The sequence below is a fragment of the Malaclemys terrapin genome, chromosome 3, assembly GCF_027887155.1.
Source record: "Malaclemys terrapin pileata isolate rMalTer1 chromosome 3, rMalTer1.hap1, whole genome shotgun sequence".
Lineage (NCBI taxonomy): Eukaryota > Metazoa > Chordata > Testudines > Emydidae > Malaclemys > Malaclemys terrapin.
The window spans coordinates 71,977,842-71,997,437 of record NC_071507.1 but is presented as its reverse complement, the minus strand read 5'-3'; the positions used below and the strand labels follow the sequence as shown (position 1 = coordinate 71,997,437).

The 19,596-nt window shown below is 49.9% G+C and overlaps 8 non-coding genes across 8 annotated transcripts; all 8 read left to right on the top strand.

Annotated features, from left to right (window-relative positions):
* Positions 1–143: 143 nt before the first annotated feature.
* TRNAL-CAG (transfer RNA leucine (anticodon CAG)) lies at positions 144–226 on the top strand. Its single transcript has one exon. It is a non-coding gene; the product is annotated as a tRNA-Leu (tRNA).
* Positions 227–401: 175 nt separating this feature from the next.
* TRNAL-AAG (transfer RNA leucine (anticodon AAG)) lies at positions 402–484 on the top strand. The gene has a single exon. It is a non-coding gene; the product is annotated as a tRNA-Leu (tRNA).
* A 168-nt stretch (positions 485–652) lies between these two features.
* On the top strand, positions 653–735 carry TRNAL-CAG (transfer RNA leucine (anticodon CAG)). Its single transcript has one exon. It is a non-coding gene; the product is annotated as a tRNA-Leu (tRNA).
* A 92-nt stretch (positions 736–827) lies between these two features.
* Positions 828–910, top strand: TRNAL-UAG (transfer RNA leucine (anticodon UAG)). The gene has a single exon. It is a non-coding gene; the product is annotated as a tRNA-Leu (tRNA).
* Positions 911–1,148: 238 nt separating this feature from the next.
* Positions 1,149–1,231, top strand: TRNAL-AAG (transfer RNA leucine (anticodon AAG)). Its single transcript has one exon. It is a non-coding gene; the product is annotated as a tRNA-Leu (tRNA).
* A 175-nt stretch (positions 1,232–1,406) lies between these two features.
* TRNAL-CAG (transfer RNA leucine (anticodon CAG)) lies at positions 1,407–1,489 on the top strand. Its single transcript has one exon. It is a non-coding gene; the product is annotated as a tRNA-Leu (tRNA).
* Positions 1,490–1,664: 175 nt separating this feature from the next.
* Positions 1,665–1,747, top strand: TRNAL-CAG (transfer RNA leucine (anticodon CAG)). Its single transcript has one exon. It is a non-coding gene; the product is annotated as a tRNA-Leu (tRNA).
* Positions 1,748–1,839: 92 nt separating this feature from the next.
* TRNAL-UAG (transfer RNA leucine (anticodon UAG)) lies at positions 1,840–1,922 on the top strand. The gene has a single exon. It is a non-coding gene; the product is annotated as a tRNA-Leu (tRNA).
* Positions 1,923–19,596: the final 17,674 nt, after the last annotated feature.

Below are 19,596 nucleotides of genomic sequence, written 5' to 3'. Positions count from 1 at the left end.
TCCCCGCCTGTATCTTGGTGGCTGGGAGCCACGGGCCCTTTTCTTGGCGCTAGGTAAGGGGCCGCCGGAGTGGGCCTCCACTTCCGGTGCGCCTGAGCGTTGGCCTCCCGGCCGACAGCTAGCAGCGGGACCTGCCGCAGGCTGTCAGGGTGGCCGAGCGGTCTAAGGCGCTGCGTTCAGGTCGCAGTTTCCTCCGGAGACGTGGGTTCAAATCCCACCCCTGACAGGCTCTTCTCTGCCTCCCACGCCGGTAGGCGTTCCCCACCTGTCTCTTGGTGGCTGGGAGCCACGGGCCCTTTTCTTGGCGCTAGGTAAGGGGCCGCCGGAGCGGGCCTCCACTTCCGGTGCGCCTGAGCGTTGGCCTCCCGGCCGACAGCTAGCAGCGGGACCTCCCGCAGTCCGTCAGGGTGGCCGAGTGGTCCAAGGCGCTGCGTTAAGGTTGCAGTCTCCTCCGGAGGCGTGGGTTCAAATCCCACCCCTGACAGGCTCTTCTCTGCCTCCCACACCGGTAGGCGTTCCCCACCTGTCTCTTGGTGGCTGGGAGCCACGGGCCCTTTTCTTAGCGCTAGGTAAGGGGCCGCCGGAGCGGGCCTCCACTTCCGGTGCGCCTGGCCTCCCGGCCGACAGCTAGCAGCGGGACCTCCCGCAGTCCGTCAGGGTGGCCGAGCGGTCTAAGGCGCTGCATTCAGGTTGCAGTCTCCTCTGGAGGCGTGGGTTCAAATCCCACCCCTGACAAGCCCTCTTTTTCCACCCTCTCGGGCCTGTGGCGGTGCTGCTCTGCGGTGCTTTTTCTTTGACTCCCACCTAAAGGAGTTCTTCCTAGCTTGGTCAGGATGGCCGAGGGGTCCAAGGCGCTGCGTTTAGGCCGCAGTCTCCTCCGGAGGCGTGGGTTCAAATCCCACTCCTGACAGCCGCTTGCCAGCCTTTTGTTTCGTTGGGGCTGCCTTCGGTCCTTTTGGGGCGGGCGGTTGCTGTGGATCTCGTCAGAGGCGGACTTCCCACTTCCTCCCCTGGGCTCTCGGGGAAAAGGCGTCACCACGCTGGCCTGCGCCCCGTCGAAGCCAGAGAGGGACTCTGGTGGGTGGCGTGCACCTGCCGCTGCCGCAAGGGGCGGGTTAGAGAGCGCCAGCAGCAAGCTGCCCCTGCCCGTCAGGGTGGCCGAGCGGTCCAAGGCGCTGCGTTAAGGTTGCAGTCTCCTCCGGAGGCGTGGGTTCAAATCCCACCCCTGACAGGCTCTTCTCTGCCTCCCACACCGGTAGGCGTTCCCCACCTGTCTCTTGGTGGCTGGGAGCCACGGGCCCTTTTCTTGGCGCTAGGTAAGGGGCCGCCGGAGCGGGCCTCCACTTCCGGTGCGCCTGAGCGTTGGCCTCCCGGCCGACAGCTAGCGGCGGGACCTCCCACAGGCTGTCAGGGTGGCCCAGCGGTCTAAGGCGCTGCGTTCAGGTCGCAGTCTCCTCCGGAGGCGTGGGTTCAAATCCCACCCCTGACAGGCTCTTCTCTGCCTCCCACGCCGGTAGGCGTTCCCCACCTGTCTCTTGGTGGCTGGGAGCCACGGGCCCTTTTCTTGGCGCTAGGTAAGGGGCCGCCGGAGCGGGCCTCCACTTCCGGTGCGCCTGAGCGTTGGCCTCCCGGCCGACAGCTAGCAGCAGGACCTCCCGCAGTCCGTCAGGGTGGCCGAGCGGTCTAAGGCGCTGCGTTCAGGTCGCCGTCTCCTCTGGAGGCGTGGGTTCAAATCCCACCCCTGACAAGCCCTCTTTTTCCACCCTCTCGGGCCTGTGGCGGTGCTGCTCTGCGGTGCTTTTTCTTTGACTCCCACCTAAAGGAGCTTCTCCCAGCTTGGTCAGGGTGGCCGAGTGGTCCAAGGCGCTGCGTTTAGGCCGCAGTCTCCTCCGGAGGCGTGGGTTCAAATCCCACTCCTGACAGCCGCTTGCCAGCCTTTTGTTTCGTTGGGGCTGCCTTCGGTCCTTTTGGGGCGGGCGGTTGCTGTGGATCTTGTCAGAGGCGGACTTCCCACTTCCTCCCCTGGGCTCTCGGGGAAAAGGCGTCACCACGCTGGCCTGCGCCCCGTCGAAGCCAGAGAGGGACTCTGGTGGGTGGCGTGCACCTGCCCCGCCACAAGGGGCGGGTAAGAGAGCGCCGGCAGCAAGTTGTCCCTGCCCATGAGGGTGGCCGAGCGGTCCAAGGTGCTGCGTTTAGGCTGCAGTCTCCCTCGGAGACATGGGTTCAAATCCCACTCCTGACAGCCGCTTTCTATCCTTTTGTTTCATTGGAGCTGCCTTCGGTGCTTTTGGGGCGGGCAGTTGCTGTGGATCTCATCAGAGGCAGACTTCCCACTTCCTCTCCTGGGGTTTCGGGGAAAAGGCGCCGCCCCGCTGGCCTGCGCCCCCTCGAAGCCAGAGAGTGACATACCTCATAGTGCCCACGTGGATGAGTAGCATGGGGTAGTGGTGAGTGGGTGGGTGGTGCTCCCCAATCCTGCCGTATCATCTCGGTACACACCCCGGTAGACCGCATACCTTCTTGGATGCCATTTCAGGGCGCCAGGGTGCCTCCGTCCCGCTCTGAATACAGTCTCTTACCACTACTACTCTCCTTTCCTCGTTTTGGTGCTGGCTGTGATTCTCTCAGCCTTGGGGTACATGGGTTCTCCTCCTCCATCTTTGGGGGTGAGTCCTCCTTGCTCTATCCAGGGCAGGATATCAGTTCTCCATCACCATGGTGGGTGGTTTGGGATTAGGAGTGGTGCACCGCCTGCTGCCAGAAATAACCAGCAACCAGTGTCCTCCCTGTACCAGAGCCTTATCCTCTTCCCCCGGGGGCGTGACTGCAGTTCTCTCTAGCTGGATATCCTCAACCTTGGGAATCGCCCTATGAATACTGTCAATGATTTCCTTATGTGCATGGATTCTCCTCAGCCTAGCCACCTCCTGTTGCTCTTCCACCTTCTTCCTGAGAGAGTCCACCGGTAGGCACCTCTGACACTGGATGGTCCCTTCAGCCTGTCTTTCTGTCAGTGGGAAATGCAGGCCACAGTCTCTGCAAAACCACACCAGGATCTGCGTAGAGGCTTCCATAGTTAGGTTCTCTGCCTGGATAAAGGTGCAGGTTGAGGAGACAGGAGCAGTGTTGGCACTGGTGATGAGGACCTTCCTAACCTTAAGGATTATAGTATGACTCCCTTTCCCAAACTCCCCTGTTTGCAAGCTCCCCTTGGTGGCTTAGGGCTTGGCTACACTTGCGAATTAGTGCGCAATAAAGGAGCCCAGTGTGCACTAGCTCACTCCCTGTCCACACTGGCAAGGCACGTAGAGCGCTCTGACTCCGCAGCTAGAGTGCTCCTGGTACTCCACCTCGGCGAGAGGAATAACGTTTGCTATGCCTTGACTACAATGCACCGTGTGAACGAGGTGTTGCATTAGTGCACTCTGATTGGCCTCTGGAAACATTCCATAATCCCTTTAAGTCAAGTGGCCACTGTTGTCATTGCTTTGACCTCCTGTAGGAATGAGGAAATGCCCTTTCAAAGCTCCATTTCTGACAGCTGGCATGCAAGCTGTTACTGTGGAATGCTGTGGGTGTGAAAGAGAGGCCGGGAGCAGGAGGTCTGCTGCTATCTGAACTTACAAGACAGTATGGTGACTTGCTATCAGCCCCCCCAAAAACCCACTCTTCCCCCCCCACATACACACAACACACTCCTTGTCACACTCCACCACACCCCATTTGAAAAGCACGTTGCAGCCACTTGCATGCTCGGATAGCGACCACAATGCACTGCTCTCTGTGGCTGTTGCAAAAGCTGCTAATGTGGCCACGCCAGTGCACTGTCAGCTGTCAGTGGGGACAGACTACAGCGCCTTCCCTACTGTGCTCTACAAAGGCTGGTTTAACTCAAAGCGCTCTACATCTGCAAGTGTAACCATGCCCTTAGTCTCTGACTTTTAAGGCCTTCCCTCCTAGGTCAGCCCTACCCCCCTCGTTAATCACACAGGGAGTATGCGCTCACAAGGCTGATTGAGGCTGATCATGGATGATCAAGGGAACAAAGGCTCAAACTTTTCCCAGCACACAATCCCAATTGACCCAATTGACCCTGTAACTGAAATAACCTGAAAGAAAAAAAAAAGAAAAACGCAAACAGCCAAACAAACTCACTCACCCCAAAGTTAGTACTCACACCTTGTTTGTTCAGCAGGCAATCTCCTTCGCCCTCTCTCAAACTCCCCTGTTTGCGGTCCCCTGTAGCTACATGCTATAATGCATCTGTATAAATGCATTCAGACTGTGACATTTCCTACCTTAGAGAAAAATTCTTTCAGATTTAATTTCCCAGATTTCGCTCTCCTTTCATGTGTGGAACTCCTTTCCCACTGGGAATGGGATCCTGGGAGTTCCATGCATGGAAGGAAAGCAGAATGTTGGGGTTCACAGTTATTGGATGAATTAAAGGGGAATAGGTTGCCCTAAGGCTACACGATAATAGATTATTCATTTAATATTCTGATTTTACACCATGTGCTTCCAAGTTCATAGATGCAGATAGCTTCATCAACAATGTGATGTGGAGCATCCTAAACAGAAATTGTGATTTCAGAATGTTCCCAATAAACTTGAGCTATGTGATGGGTAACACTCTCCAAATGATCCTAATAGCAATGGAAATGAGTTCCACTCAGCATGAACAGCAAGAGCTGCTAACTAAAGGTCTCTAAAGTGGGTCTGTTAAGAAAGAGTGAAATAGCAATTAATGAGATGTTGTACTTTTTTTTTAAGCCCCTTAATGTGAGACAGCTGTTGTTTAACACTTATCTGCAGAAAACAGATGCCAAGAATAACAGCTACTGCAACTAAGTATGGGTGACTAACTGTCATTGCTTTTATGGCAATACCCAATGTGCCTTACAAAAAAAAAAAAAAAAAACCTTACATTTTTATGGAGCCAATAACCTAATTAGAGGATAGCTGCAAGCTGCTAATCTTGTATTTTTGGAGACAGTAGCTGCATCACACTGAGGAGCAAAGAAGATCTTATGAAGAATTTCCAGCAGAGAAACAGTCTAGCCAAGGTAGCATGTCACATGCAAACAGTAGTCAGGTGTTTAACATAATTTTCTCTGTATTGTTATGCCCAGTGTAAATCCATGTGGCCTGAAGCTCTAGGGCAGGGGTAGGCAACCTATGGCACGTGTGCCGAAGACGGCTCGCAAGCTGATTTTCATTGGCACTCACACTGCCCAGGTCCCGGCCAACGGTCCGTGGGGCTCGGCATTTTAATTTAATTTTAAAAGAAGCTTCTTAAACATTTTAAAAACCTTATTTACTTTACATAACAACAATAGTTTAATTATATAGTATAGACTTAGAGAAAGAGACCATCTAAAAACGTTAAAATGTATTACCGGCACGTGAAACCTTAAATTTGAGTGAATAAATGAAGACTCAGCACACCACTTCTGAAAGGTTGCCGACCCCTGCTCTAGGGGGATAGGAGCTCTCTGCTTCCATCTGTTGGTGAGCAGCGGGAAGAATGGCCACTGTGCTGCTTCACTTGTATAAACTATTTACCCAGGACTCTAGATGGACAGAGAGGAAGGACCTCTCTGATCTCATCTATTGGTGAATAGGATGAAGTATGGCTACAGAGAGAGTTTCATCTGTACAGGCTTTTGTAACGAAGCAGCCTCTGGCAGGACACAACTGAGAGTATCAATTCAGGACAAATTCTTAGAACAGGGCAGTTACAGTCCAAAGCTGGAGTTCCTTTACTATTAAGGCCAGGGGCAGCGCTAGCTTTTTTGCCACCCCAAGCACCTTCAGTGGCATGCCTGTGGGAGGTCCCCGGTCCCGCGGCTTTGGCGTACCCACTGCCGAATTGCCGCCGAATCCGTGGGTCCAGCAGACCTCCCGCAGGCACGCCTCTGAATGCTGCCTGACTGCTGCCCTCGCAGAGACCGGCAGGGCACCCCCTGCACTTGGAGCGCTGCTGATTAAGGCATGCCAAACAGAAAGGACTTCTGTTTTACCACACTGGCTAACCAGGTCATACAAGCAATTCTCTCAGATACTCCAGTTTCCCAGTATCACCACGTGCCACTCGTTATGGGGATAAATGGTTATGAAAACCAATACCCCAGTAAAAGAAAAAGAAAAAAAAAAGATTCTCTCAATCGCAAAGGTCCAAGTCCCAGACTCAGGTCAATATACAAGTCAGATCTTACCCACAAATCACGCTGTTGCCGATCCTTTAGAATCTAACATCTAAAGTTTTATTCATAAAAAGAAATATAGATGAAAGCTAAAATCAGTTAAATTGAATCAATTACATACAGTAATGGGAAAGTTCTTGGTTCAGGCTTGTAGAAGTGATGGAATAAACTGCAGGTTCAAATCAAGTCTCTGGGGTACATACAAAGGTTTGGATGGGTTATTCCGTCCTTTGTGCAGAGCTGTAGTTTGTAGCAAAGTTCCTCCAAAGGTAAGAAGTAGGATTGAAGACAAAATGAAGATGATGAAGCTGCATTTTATAGTCCTTTTGCCATGTGGAAGGACCCCTTTGTTCTTACTGTAGAAAATCACAGCAGCAATGTGGAGTTTGGAGTCACCTGGGGAAATCACATGATATTGGCATAGAAAGTACGCTTATTAAGTTTGCGGATAATACCAAACTGAGAGGGATTGCAACTGCTTTGGAGGACAGGGTCATAATTCAGAATGATCTGGACAAATTGGAGAAATGGTCTGAGTTGAACGGGATGAAGTTTAACAAAGACAAATGCAAAGTGCTCCACTTAGGAAGAAAAAATCAGTTTCACACATACAGAATGGGAAGAGACTGTCTAGGAAGGAGTACGGCAGAAAGGGATCTAGGGGTTATAGTGGACCACAAGCTAAATATGAGTCAACAGTGTGATGCTGTTGCAAAAAAAGCAAACACGATTCTGGGATATATTAACAGGTGTGTTGTGAGCAAGACACGAGAAGGCATTCTTCCACTCTACTCTGCTCTGGTTAGGCCTCAGCTGGAGTATTGTGTCCAGTTCTGGGCACCGCATTTCAAGAAAGATGTGGAGAAACTGGAGAGGATCCAGAGAAGAGCAACAAGAATGATTAAAGGTCTTGAGAACATGACCTTTGAAGGAAGGCTGAAAGAATTGGGTTTGTTTAGTTTGGAAAAGAGAAGACTGAGAGGGGACATGATAGCAGTTTTCAGGTATCTAAAAGGGTGTCATAAGGAGGAGGGAGAAAACTTGTTCACCTTAGCCTCTAAGGATAGAACAAGAAGCAGTGGGCTTAAACTGCAGCAAGGGAGGTCTAGGTTGGACATTAGGAAAAAGTTCCTAACTGTCAGGGTGGTTAAACATTGGAATAAATTGCTTAGGGAGGTTGTGGAATCTCCATCTCTGGAGATATTTAAGAGTAGGTTAGATAAATGTCTATCAGGGATGGTCTAGACCAGGCCTGCACAACCCGTAAAGCGGCGAGGGCCATATTACTCCAAAGAAAACAGCTGAGGGCCGAAACCCCCCAAGCGCTGCCAACCCCTCCTCCCCAGCGCCACCCAGCCCCCCCGAAACACAACACCCCCCCGGCGCCACACACCACACGGAAACAACCCCCCCAGCGCTGCTGAAACACAGCGCCACCTGCCCCGCGGAAACAAACCCTCCTTCCCCAGCACCACCCCACCGAAACAGCAATATTGAACCTCAGTAATTTGTTATAGCGGGCCCCTAAGGTAGTATAATTAAGGTAAAAGAAAAATGTCTTTTTGCTAGAAGTAGAATAAGATCTTCCCCCCACTTTGTAATCAATTGCCCTGTTGAATGAATGAGGTTTGAATGAGGAAGGCGTGGAAGGCAGGCACCTCCAGACAGCTGCAACTCTTGGAGAGAGCAGGGCCGGCTCTAGGATTTTTGCCACCCCAAGCAAAAAAATTTTTGGCCGCCCCCCCCCCTTTTTTCGTGCCCCTCTGCCCCCCGGCCCCGCCCCAACTCCACCCTTCCAAACCCCTTCTCCAAATCCCCAGCCCCGCCTCCTCCCCCGGCGTACCACATTTCCCCCCCCACCATTGCTTCCTGCAGGCCCCCCGTGACCTCCCGCCCTAGCTCACCTCCGCTCCACCTGCTCCCACGGGTGTGCTGCCGCTCCGCTTCTCCCCCCTCCCTCTCAGGCGAGGGAGGGCGGAGAAGCAGAGCAGCGGCGCGTTCAGGGGAGCAAGCGGAGCAGAGGTGAGCTAGGGTGGGGGGCGCAGGAAGTAACTATTACAGAAGGAGGTGGGTGAGGTTCTGTGGTTTGCAATGTGCAAGAGGTCAGACTAAAGGATCATGATGGTCCCTTCTGGGCTTAAAGTCTATTAATATATGGAGATATAGAACTGGAAGGGACCCCAAAAGGTCATTGAGTCCAGCCCCTGCCTTTACTAGCAGGACCAAGTACTGATTTTGCTTCAGATCCCTAAACGGCCCCCTCAAGGATTGAACTCACAACCCTGGGTTTAGCAGGCCAATGCTCAAACCACTGAGCTATGAGCTCAGAATTGGCTGGTTAGGGGGACTGAACTGAGAGGGAGGAAAAAGTCTCCTTTGTGGTGAGAGCTACTCAAAGGTCCTGCATGCTAGTGCTCCTACGCTGTTGGGGGGCCTCTGTCAGCAGATGATGTGGAAGCAGCTCTTTGACAGGGTGCAGTGCAGAAAGGGCTCTTCACGGATGTCCCTGGGGGTGGTGGCAGCAGCAGCCCCTCTTGCCCACCCACAAAATAAAGGGGAACTCGTGGTAGCTGGTTAGGTTGTGGAGACTCAGGACAGGCCTAGGCAGCACTTCCCAGGGGATTGGAGATGGGCCTGCTCGAGTGCACCGCGGGACTGCGACTGTGCTGCCCACTGACACCAAAGCAAGAGTGGGGTTTAGTGGCTGAAGAAGGGGAAATGATGTGGTAAAGAGACATTTGCCTATTGGAAGTTCACACCAGCAGGAAGGGAACCAAGGTAATGGACTAAGGCTAAAGACGTGTTTTACTTACTGTGTTCCCTTTCCCCCCAGTGAAGCTTTCCTTGTTTTAGACACAAACTCAGGGCTTGTGACAGAGGAAATATTGCCTAGTAAGGACACCCAGGAAGGTAGCTTGTGATCCCAAAATCTCTGGCTAGGGGAGTGAGCCTGTGGTGATGGTTAGTTTTAAGAGACACTCTGATCTATTTGAACTCAGTCCTTGTTGCTGCCAACAATACCTGGGAGACGGGTTACTACAGCATCATGGATGAAAAATGCTTTTTGGGCCCCTTCTAGTCCATCCCCAATGGGCTCTTCAGTCTGACAGAGACAGGTATAACATGATTCAATTGTAAGCAGGGGAAAGGTCCCAGTACTGTGGGGAACTTTCCTGGCTTATGCACTACCCTGATGGAATTGATTAGCAAAAGGATCTGAGTCCCCACCCCAACTCCCTTCACCCAGATGCCTGCCTCTTCCTCTCTCTCATGTGGCAGAGTCCTCGTAACCCCAACATGTCTGGGCCCAGGATCCCTGTGAGGCTTGACCCCCAGTTTTGTCATGGTCACTTAGAACGGGGGCTAGGGCTTCCCCACTCTGGGGTGCTCTCACCTCACTAGCTGCTTCCTTGACCCCTGGATCATTACATTAAGTTCAAACCAAATACAATTTATTAAGCAACAATAGTAAGAAAAATAAGGAAAAAATAGAAAAGGTTAAAGGAAACAATGAACCCCGCCCTGTGGGCATGGGGAAACCACAAACAGCAGTCTCTGGGACGTAAGGAAAGTTGACAATCTGTTCCTCACATGTCCCAGGCCTTCTTCCCAGGCCCTGGTTGCACTGCAGTGCTACTGCAGGTCAGATACCTCTTCTGGCGGTGGCCACATGCCCTCAGGCTCCAGATGGCAGGACCCTTCTCCCCAGCATTGGCCATCTCCAGCATTGGTCATCACGCTCCCCTCCTTAATCCAGCCTGCAAGACCTCTTGTCTCATGATGGCTCCCTGCCCAACGCCCCCCCCCCCACTCTCGCTAACTGCTTACTGCATTCGGCTCCAGTGTTACTTGTGACACAGTGGGTGTCTGCTCCCCAGCTCTGGACCTGTAGCTCCTCACTGTAGCTCAGCCCTGGCTCACCATTGGCATAGCAGGTCTGTGCTGCTCCATCTCTTTACTCTGGGCTGCTCTGGTTCCAGCGTCCCAGCTCTGCATCCAGCCCATCTCTGTCTACTGGGCTTAGTGTTGCCAACTTTCTATTTGCAGAAAACAAAACACACTTGCCCCGCTCCCTGCCCTTTCCCCGAGGCCCCACCCTTTCACCATCCCTTCTCCAAGGCCCCACTCCCCACGCATTCCATCCCCCGCCCTCCTTTGCTCACCCTTCCCCACCTTCACTCACTCGCTCATTTTTCCGGGCTGGGGCAGGCAGCTGGGGTGTGGAAGGGGGTACAGGCTCTGGGCTGGGGGCTCCAGAGTGGGGCCAGAAATGGGGGGATTCAGGGTGTGGGCCAGGGCTCTGGGTTGGGGCAGGGAGGTGGGGTGCGGGATGGGGTGAAGGCTCTGGGATGGGGCCAGGGATCAGGGGTTTGGGGTGCAGGAGGGGGCTCTGGGCTGGGGCTGAGGGGTTCAGAGTGTGTGAGGGAGCTCAGGGCTGAAGAAGGGGGTTGGGATGTGGGAGGGGATCTGGGATCTGGGAAGGATTTTGGGTCCATGAGGGGGCTCAGGGCTTGGGGAATGGGGTTGGGGCACAGCAGGGGGTTCAGGGAGCGCGCTCCAGGTGGTGCTCAGGAGCTCCCAGAATCAGTGACATGTCCCTCCAGAATCTAAGTGGATGCCAGAGTAGCCAGGGGGCTCCTCACACTGCCTCCACCTACAGGCACCACCCTCACAGCTCCCATTGGTCACATTCCTGGCCAATGGGAGCTGCGGAGCTGGCACTCAGGGGCAGCACACAGAGCCCCCTGGCCACCCCAGCATCTGCTTAGGACCCAGAGGGAAATGTTGCCACTTCCAGGAGCTGCGTAGGGAGCCTGCCAGCCCCACTGCACTGCAACCAGACTTTAAATGACCCAGTCAGAGGTGCTGACCACAGCCGCCAGGATCCCTTTTTGACCAGGTATTCTGGTAGAAAACCGACACCTGGCAACCCTAGCTGGGCTGCTTCTCTGTCCCCTTTGGGTCTGGCTGCTGCTGCTCTACCTCCAGCTCAACTTGGGCTGCTGCTCTCTCCTTAGCTCTGCCCTACTTTGGCTCCAGCTCACACGCAGGATGAGACCCCAAGCTCCTGACTCCCTCATTAGCCTGCCTGCCCTGTCTATTGGGCTGACCTGGAGCATTGGCCTCTCCCCATTGTCCCTGGGAACTGTCAGTCTCAAGGTCCTCATTTCTCATCGGCCCTTCCCCTTTCTTTTGGTATTGGGAGAGGGCCAACCGAAACCCCCCCACTAAGTTTCAGCAAGGGGTCAACACTCCCCTTACATAACAGCTGGAGGTTGAAGCTAGACAAATTGAGATAGGAAATAAGGCATACATTTTTAATGTGGACAATAATTAACCACTGGAATAATTTACCAAGCATGGTGGTGGATTTAAATCAAGAGCTGTGTTGACAGTGCTGCTCCCACTGGCCAGGTGTATGGAATGCAGTGAAGTTAGCTCTGTATTGCCAGTCCGCTCTGTGGGATAAATTTAGCTACTGATTCCGCTACTGCCACCGCATGCTGTTTTAGTCAGTGCTCACTGTGGAATCTGCTTCTGCAGCTCAACAGGTTCTTTCACACACAACAGAAAATTCCCAAGTATGGAAACCAGACCAAAATATGATCCCTGGGCAGGATTGCTATCCTTAAACAGCACATTTCATTTCCAGGTCAGCCCTTTCCCTGCCTTTGTAATCAGCCTGAACATTACTACCCAATCAAAGTCCATTATTTGTTCTATCAGGATGACCCCTCACCGATGGTATATATCCTGAACAATTCTTCGCCCATTCATGAGTGCAGTAATTATAGTAATCCATTATCACATACTTATCAAAACAACAAAATGCAGAAGGTGGAATTATGGGTAAACAACATTATAATTTATGTAAATGAGTCTGCCCCGGGCTAGCTTTTCCTCTTCTCCCCAATAGCAGGTGCAGAGAGCTCTGTCCCTCTAAATATTTTAGGCCTGGGGCTTACATAATAAAATGCTAATTTGTCTGCTTGTAAAGCCAGCAGTCCTCCGTTCATGACAATATAGACTGTAGGTACTAAACATCACACCTAGTTTTTGTATTTTACTTGTCATTATTATTTATTTTGAAATTGTTCTAATTAACATTGTTACTTTAGAGTCACAGTAAAAAAATGTTTACAAAACATATTTTCTTATTCTACATACCTTTCTTCAATTGTACTGGGTCTTAGATTGACTCTTTAAAGACAAATAATTTCAAAACAATCATTAGAGACAAGTCCAGTATTTTAAAAAAGTATTTCAATGTATAAAGGTCTCATTATCTTAAAGGTGATTTATTTTTGGTATTATTGCAGGTAGGCTTAGAATTTAAATAGAGAAGTTAATTCCCTTTGGCCTTTCTCTCATACTAAACCTAGATCACTGAAATTAGTTTTAGTTAAGAGTACTAGACAATTCGATCTGAATGACTAATTCACAGGGAATCATTTATCCAACAAGCACAGCCTCTTTTTCTGCTGGTGAAATATCCATGAGCAGATCACAATTTACTCATTTTATTTTTTTTTGTTATTCAAAAATATTTGACAGTTATATTTGGTCGACGGTTTAAGTCTGTGGATTGATCAGTTTTCCGCAGCTGGTTAGTTGTGATTGGTTGAATAAATGACATTGATCAGAAGCCACATGTGCACATAAATCTATTTTTGTCTCTTTTCCGAAATAAAATAAATAAATAATAAATAAATGCAAGGGTCCAAAGGGCTGCTACAATTTACACTTGCACTTTAGAGTTGTCAGAGTTGCAAGAGTTTGTTTACATTTAGCATTGTGCCCGATTAACTCCATGGGTCAACACTCTTTTTCCAGATCAAGGGTTCCTAGTTCCTTAAAGAAGATTAAATTAACCAGGAACCAGGCACTTTTGTTCCAGACTAAGACTATCAACACACGGAGTTATACAGGATTAGCTGTTGATCTTACACACCTTCCTCACACCCTCCTTTAATCTGTGCTAACGTTCAAGTGCAGACAAGATTAATGTTGAAGAATTCCAAATAAAGAACTGCTAAAATCTAGGGTATGTATTAGGGTTGTCAACCCTCTAGGACTGTCCTGGAGTCTCCAGAAATTAAAGATTAATCTATAATTAAAGAGTACGTCATGTGATGAAACCTCCAGGAATGTGTCCAACTAACGTTGGCAACCTTAGTATGCATCATAAATTCTCCTGGAGCACACACACATATAGATCCAACAATTATGTTACAAGGCTCAGGATTTGAATTCTTAATTCCCTGAAACTACATCAGAACATAACACAGTCCATACTGTTTCTGTCCGTAGCTTCTTAATATTTTCTTAAGAACCCTTTACAGTGATCAACCTATTTGTATGTTGAGCCTTCCCGTTTCTACATCCTACTGCTTCTCTCCATTCACATGTCCTGGATGTTTTATGCCCTTTGTACGTAAATGAAAGGTTACTCAACTGGAGAAGCTGACTGACTGCTGGACTATCCTCTTTCGCAGTTCATGGTGTGTTTTAACACTCCAAATGACACAGAATATACTCTCAAGTTTGGTTACACTGAAGTTTATAAAAAAAGCTTTCAACAGATACAGAGATAAATAACTAAAATCCCCCACACTTACAAGTTCAGAGCTTTATGTGGCTGTTTATCACAAGTGGACAAATATGTCCATTACAAAGGCTTACATTTTTTTTATTGTCCCAAAGCAAGACTCTTCTACAGCTACATCTGCTGACATTGAAAAGTACATATTAGAACTAAGCTTCCAGCATGTCACAGTAATTCTGTTACTTAAGTGAAACTTTAAACACTTTATCTTTCTTGGGCTGATGAATACTCTCTCCATCTCATTTCTTTCTGTGAGTATATCTGAATATATGTTAGAGCTGATCAAATAATTCATAACACTTCAATTACTTGCCAAATTTAGCTTCTTTCTTCTTGCAGAAAGCCCACAAGCATATCCCAATGTCCCCAAATTTATTTGTTGTTTAAACTGATTTAACACATCTTTTGCGTGAGTTTTTATACTCTTTTTTGACTGATCATGAATAATTTGCTGTAAATATTTGATACACGTGGCAATTTGGTGAATCTGTCTATCTGCTACTATGTACCGCTGTCAAAAATGTGAGATGAGAGGAAAGGGGGGGGGGGGGAGGGGCGGGGAGGGCAATGCCAGCCCTGTGAAGGAGGGAGCACTAGGAAGAGCGGCTTGGGCTGGCCAGTCTGCCCCACGTACAGGGCATAGAGGGGGGCCTTGGGTGGCCCCGTGTGTGGGTGTGTGGTGGGGGGGGATCAGACCACCAGCCAAATGGGCAGGCAGCAGGGGGGGCTCGGAGGACCAACCTTGTGCACATGGGAGGAAAGGAAGGTCAGACCAGCCCCGCATGCAGGGGGAGGAAGGGGCTGCCAGGGCGAAGGGGAGGTCACAGGTGGGCAGCAGGGAGGCTCAGAGGACCAGCCTCCTGCGTAATCGGGCAGCAGGGAGACTCAGATCAGCCCCACATGCAAGGAGGAGTGGGGTCACAGGTGGGTGGCAGGGAGGGGGGGCTCAGGACAGCCCTGGGTGCCAGTGGGGAGGGGGTGTAATCATGCTGCCTCTGGCAGGATACTTCTGAGAGTATCAATTCAGGACAAATTGCTTAGAGGAGGGCAGTTACAGCCCAAGACTGGGGTTTCTCCACTTCTAAGGCAAACCAACCCAGCCAGACAGAGAGGACTTTGGTTTTATCCCACTGGCTAACCACAAGTCATACAAGCAATTCCCTTACACTCCAGTTTCCCAGTATCACCACCGGTGCCGCTCGTTATGGGGACAAATGGTTATGAAAACCAATACCCCAGTAAAAGAAAAAAAGGTTCTCTCAATCCCAAAGGTCCAAGCCCCAGACCCAGGTCAAAATATAAATCAGATCTTACCCACAAATCACGCTGTTGCCAATTCTTTAGAATCTAAAATCTAAAGGTTTATTCATAAAAGGAAAAAGATATAAATGAGAGCTAGAATTGGTTAAATGGAATCAATTACATACAGTAATGGCAAAATTCTTGTTTCAGGCTTGTAGCAGTGATGGAATAAACTGCAGGCACAAATCAAGTCTCTGGAGTACATCCACAGCTGGGATGGGTCATTCAGTCCTTTGTTCAGAGCTTCAGTTTCAAGCACCGTTCCTCTAGAGGTCATAAGCAACGGTTGAAGACAAAATGAAGGGGTTTCCAGGGCCTTGTATATCCTCTGCCATGTAGAAGGACACCCCTCCATTCTTACTGTGGGAATCACAGCAGCTAGATGGAGCCTGGAGTCACATGGGCTAGTCACATGTCCATGCATGGCTCAGTTCTTTACAGGCCAATGCCATTGTTTATGCATTAGTTTGAATGTTCCCAGGAAAGCTCAGATGTGGACTGGCGTATCTCAAAGTTCATTGTCAGCCAAGTGTTTCTTGACTGGGCACTTATTGAGAATAGTGCTTTCTCAAGAAGCTGACCAAATGCTTCACTGAGGCTACTTAGAATTAAAACGCATTGAGATACAAGTACATAGCCAATATTCATAACTTCAACTACAAAAATGATACACACATATAGACAGCATAATCATAACCAGCAAATCATAACCTTTTCATAGACACCTCACACAACAACCTTTGTATAATATTTGCCACAAATATATAACAGTGGTTGCAACAATGATCTATACGGTCATAGTTCATGTTAATAAGTCACAGGGGGACCTCAGGCTGGCCCCATGCAGGCAGGAGGCAGGGAGGGCTCAGGTGTCCCCACATGTAGTGGGGTGGCTGGAGCCAGCTGGGGTGTCCAGTTTTCTCTTTGGGGAAACATGGTCACCCTATAACTATCAGATGTCCCTGGAGCGGAAAACTGTAAACCATAGGGCCCGCAAGGGTGGTGCTCTGGAAAAGGGTGTGTGTAAGCTACTGGGATGTCTTGGGAGGGTCTGCACTGCTCCTGGTGGCTAGCACTCCTGGTACTCCTTTACTCTGTGAAGGAGTAACAGACAGAGTTTATGTCAGAGACAACATGTAACTGTTGATAGTGTGGGGGCATAATTTAAAGGTTCTGGTGATATGCAGCAGGGTTCAGGGCAGGGCATATAAACCCTGGTTGAAATCTGGGGGGGCCTGTGACCTTGTGTGACCTCCCTCCCCCCGCGTTGCCTCTGGTTTATGGCCAGGAAGTGTGCCAGAGAAGCCAAAGAAAGTGATAGTGTTGAAGCCTACACTTACTCAGGAAATGTAAATCATATGGGACCAGCACGTTGAGCCTAAACACAGCAGCCTGGTGAGGGAGCTCGGCTGAGGCTGAGACAGCACAAATGGCAATGAAAATATGTGATTCCCCTTTTGGCAGTGGCTTAATGCCCGTATGATGTGTGAACAGGAGATGTGTACCTCACAGTCTTTGGACAGTTCCAAAGTTTCTGTCACCTGGGCTTGCTGATAGGTGCCCGACTCCTCCTGCTGGTGTGCTAAAGAATACAGCTACTTGGCACAGCTTCCAGTGAGAGAAGTGAACCACACTAAGCCCTAGTCTATGGGGTTAGGTCGATTTTATAATGAATGCATCTACACAACCAACCCAGTTCCGTCGACCTAAAGGGGTCTTAAAATCAACTTCTGTAGTCCTCCCCGGCAAGGGGAGTAGTGCTAAAATCGACCTTGCTGGGTCGAATTTGGGGTAGTGCAGATGAAATTCGACGTTATTGGCCTCCGGGAGCTATCCCAGAGTGCTCCCATGTGATTGCTCTGGACAGCACTTTCAACTCCAATGCACTAGCCAGGTACACAGGAAAAGCCCCGGGAAATTTTGAATTTCATTTCCAGTTTGGTCAGCGAGGCGAGCTCAGCAGCACAGGTGACCATACAGTCCCCCCAGAATCGCAAACGAGCTCCAGCATGGACCGAACAGGAGACACTGGATCTGTTTGTTGTATGGGGAGACGAATCTGTGCAGACAGAACTCTGATCAAAAGGAAGAAATGCTAATATATATGCCAAAATCACACAGGGCATGGAGGAGAGAGGCTACAACAGGGACACACAGCAGTGCCACATGAAAGTTAAGGAGCCCAGGCAAGCCTACCAAAAGACAAAGGAGGCAAACGGTCGTTTTGGGTCAGAGCCCCATACATGCCGATTCTATGATCAGCTGCATGGCATTCTAGGGGGGGACTCTACCAGTATCCCACCACTGTCCGTAGTCACCTGCAAGGGGGGAGGATCACGCAACAGAGAGGAGGATTTTATGGATGAGGAGGAGGAGAATGCACAGCAGGAAAATGGTGAATCCGTTCTCCCTGGCAGCCAGGACCTTTTCATCACCCTGGATCCCCGACCCTGAAGGCAGAGAAGGCCCCTCTGGTGAGCGCACATTTGTAACTACAGTATAGGGTTTAAAAGCAATAGTGTTTAATGTTTGATTTGCCCTGAAGACTTGGAATGCATTCGTGACCAGTACAGCTACTGGAAAAGTATGTTAATGTGTCTGGGGATGGAGCGGGAATCCATCTCCATGAAGTTCTGCTGGAGGTACTCTGAAAGCCTTTGCAGAAGGTTTCTGGGGAGAGCTGCATTATTTCATCCTCCATGGTAGGACACTTTACCATGCCAAGCCAGTAGCAAGTGGTCTGGAATCATTGCAGCACAAATCATGGCAGCAAATGGTCCTGGATTTTGGTCGCATTCAAGCAACATTTGGTCTATATCTTTCTTTGTCAGCCTCAGGAGAGTGATATCATTCATGATCACCTAGTTGAAATAGAGAATTTTTGTAAGGGAACAGTAGAAGGACCCCAGTCATAATGGGCAGTTTGCGCTTGGCTAAAAGGGATCATCCCCGAGAATAGCCACATGGTGGGTTGGGGGGAAGTGTGTGCTGCACATTCACCCAAAAACCATAGCCCCTCCTTTTAAATGGCAAACCCAACCGGCATTGCATGCTATGGGAAAGGTGGGCACTGCAGTTTGAAACCATTCCCACATAAAGGCGTTAGAAGCCAACCCCGCGTACCCTTTGGCTTATCATGGCTGCCTGGAAACCGAATTCTGTTGCCCAGCCGTGTGTGATGTGTCACCATAGCGGCAGGCATTCAATATAAAAGGCAAAATCCGACCTTGTACCTAAAGCACATGTGCTGTCTGCTGTGAATTGCTTGAGTCACTGTGAAAGAGTCTCCCTTTTGTTCTCAGAAATGTATCATCTTAAATTTTACTCACCCTTTTTATCCCCACACAGGTGCAAATGTTTCTATGCTCCCCCTATCATCTTCGTCCCTGAGGTTATCGCAGATTAGAAAGCAAAAAACAAACACACTTACGATGACATGTTTTCTGATCTCATGCAGTCCTCCTGCACTGATAGAGCACAGCTGAATGCATGGAGGCATTCAGTGGCAGAGTCCAGGAAAGCATTAAGTGAGTGTGATGAGAAGAGACAGGATGCGATGCTGAGGCTAATGGGGGAGCAAACGGATCTGCTCAGGCGTCTGGTGGAGCTGCAGGAAAGCCAACGAGAGCACAAATCACCACTGTATCCACTGTATAACTGCCTTCCTTCCTCCCCAAGTTCCATATCCTGCTCACCCAGACGCCCAAGAACGTGGGGCAGAGGCTCCGGGCACCCAGTCACTCCACTCCAGAGGATGGCCCAAGCAAAAGAAGGCTGTCATTCAAACAATTTTGATTTGTAGTGCGGCTACAATATACAATGTGGCCTTGTCCTTCCCTCCTTCCCCACCCCACCCCACCCCACCCAGGCTACCCTGTCAGTTATCTCACTTTTTTTTATTAATAAAGAAAGAATGCATAGTTTCATAACAATAGTGACTTTATTTCCTTTGCCAGCTGTGATCGAAGGGGGGAGGGTCGTTGGTTACAGGGAATTAAAATCAACAAAGGGGGTGGGTTTGCATCAAGAAGAAACACACACAACGCTCACACGGTAGCCTGGCCAGTCATGAAACTGCTTTTCAAAGTCTCTCTGATGTGCAGCATGCCTAGCTGTGCTCTTCTAATCGCTCTGGTGTCTGGCTGCTCAAAATCGGCCGCCAGGCAATTTGTCTCAACCTCCCACCCTGCCATAAATGTCTCCTCCTTACTCTCACAGATATTATGGAGCACACAGCAAGCAGCAATAACAATAGGAATATTGGTTGCGCTGAGGTCTAACTTAGTTAGAATGTGCCTTTGGACGTTTAAAAGCTTGCTGGCACTGTTTGCTAACACCATTCTGCACTTGCTCAGCCTATAGTTGAACTGCTTCTTACTACTGTCCAGGCTGCCTGTGTATGGCTTCATGAGCCATGGGAGCAAGGGGTAGGCTGGGTCTCCAAGGATAACTATTGGCATTTCAATACCCCCAATGGTAATT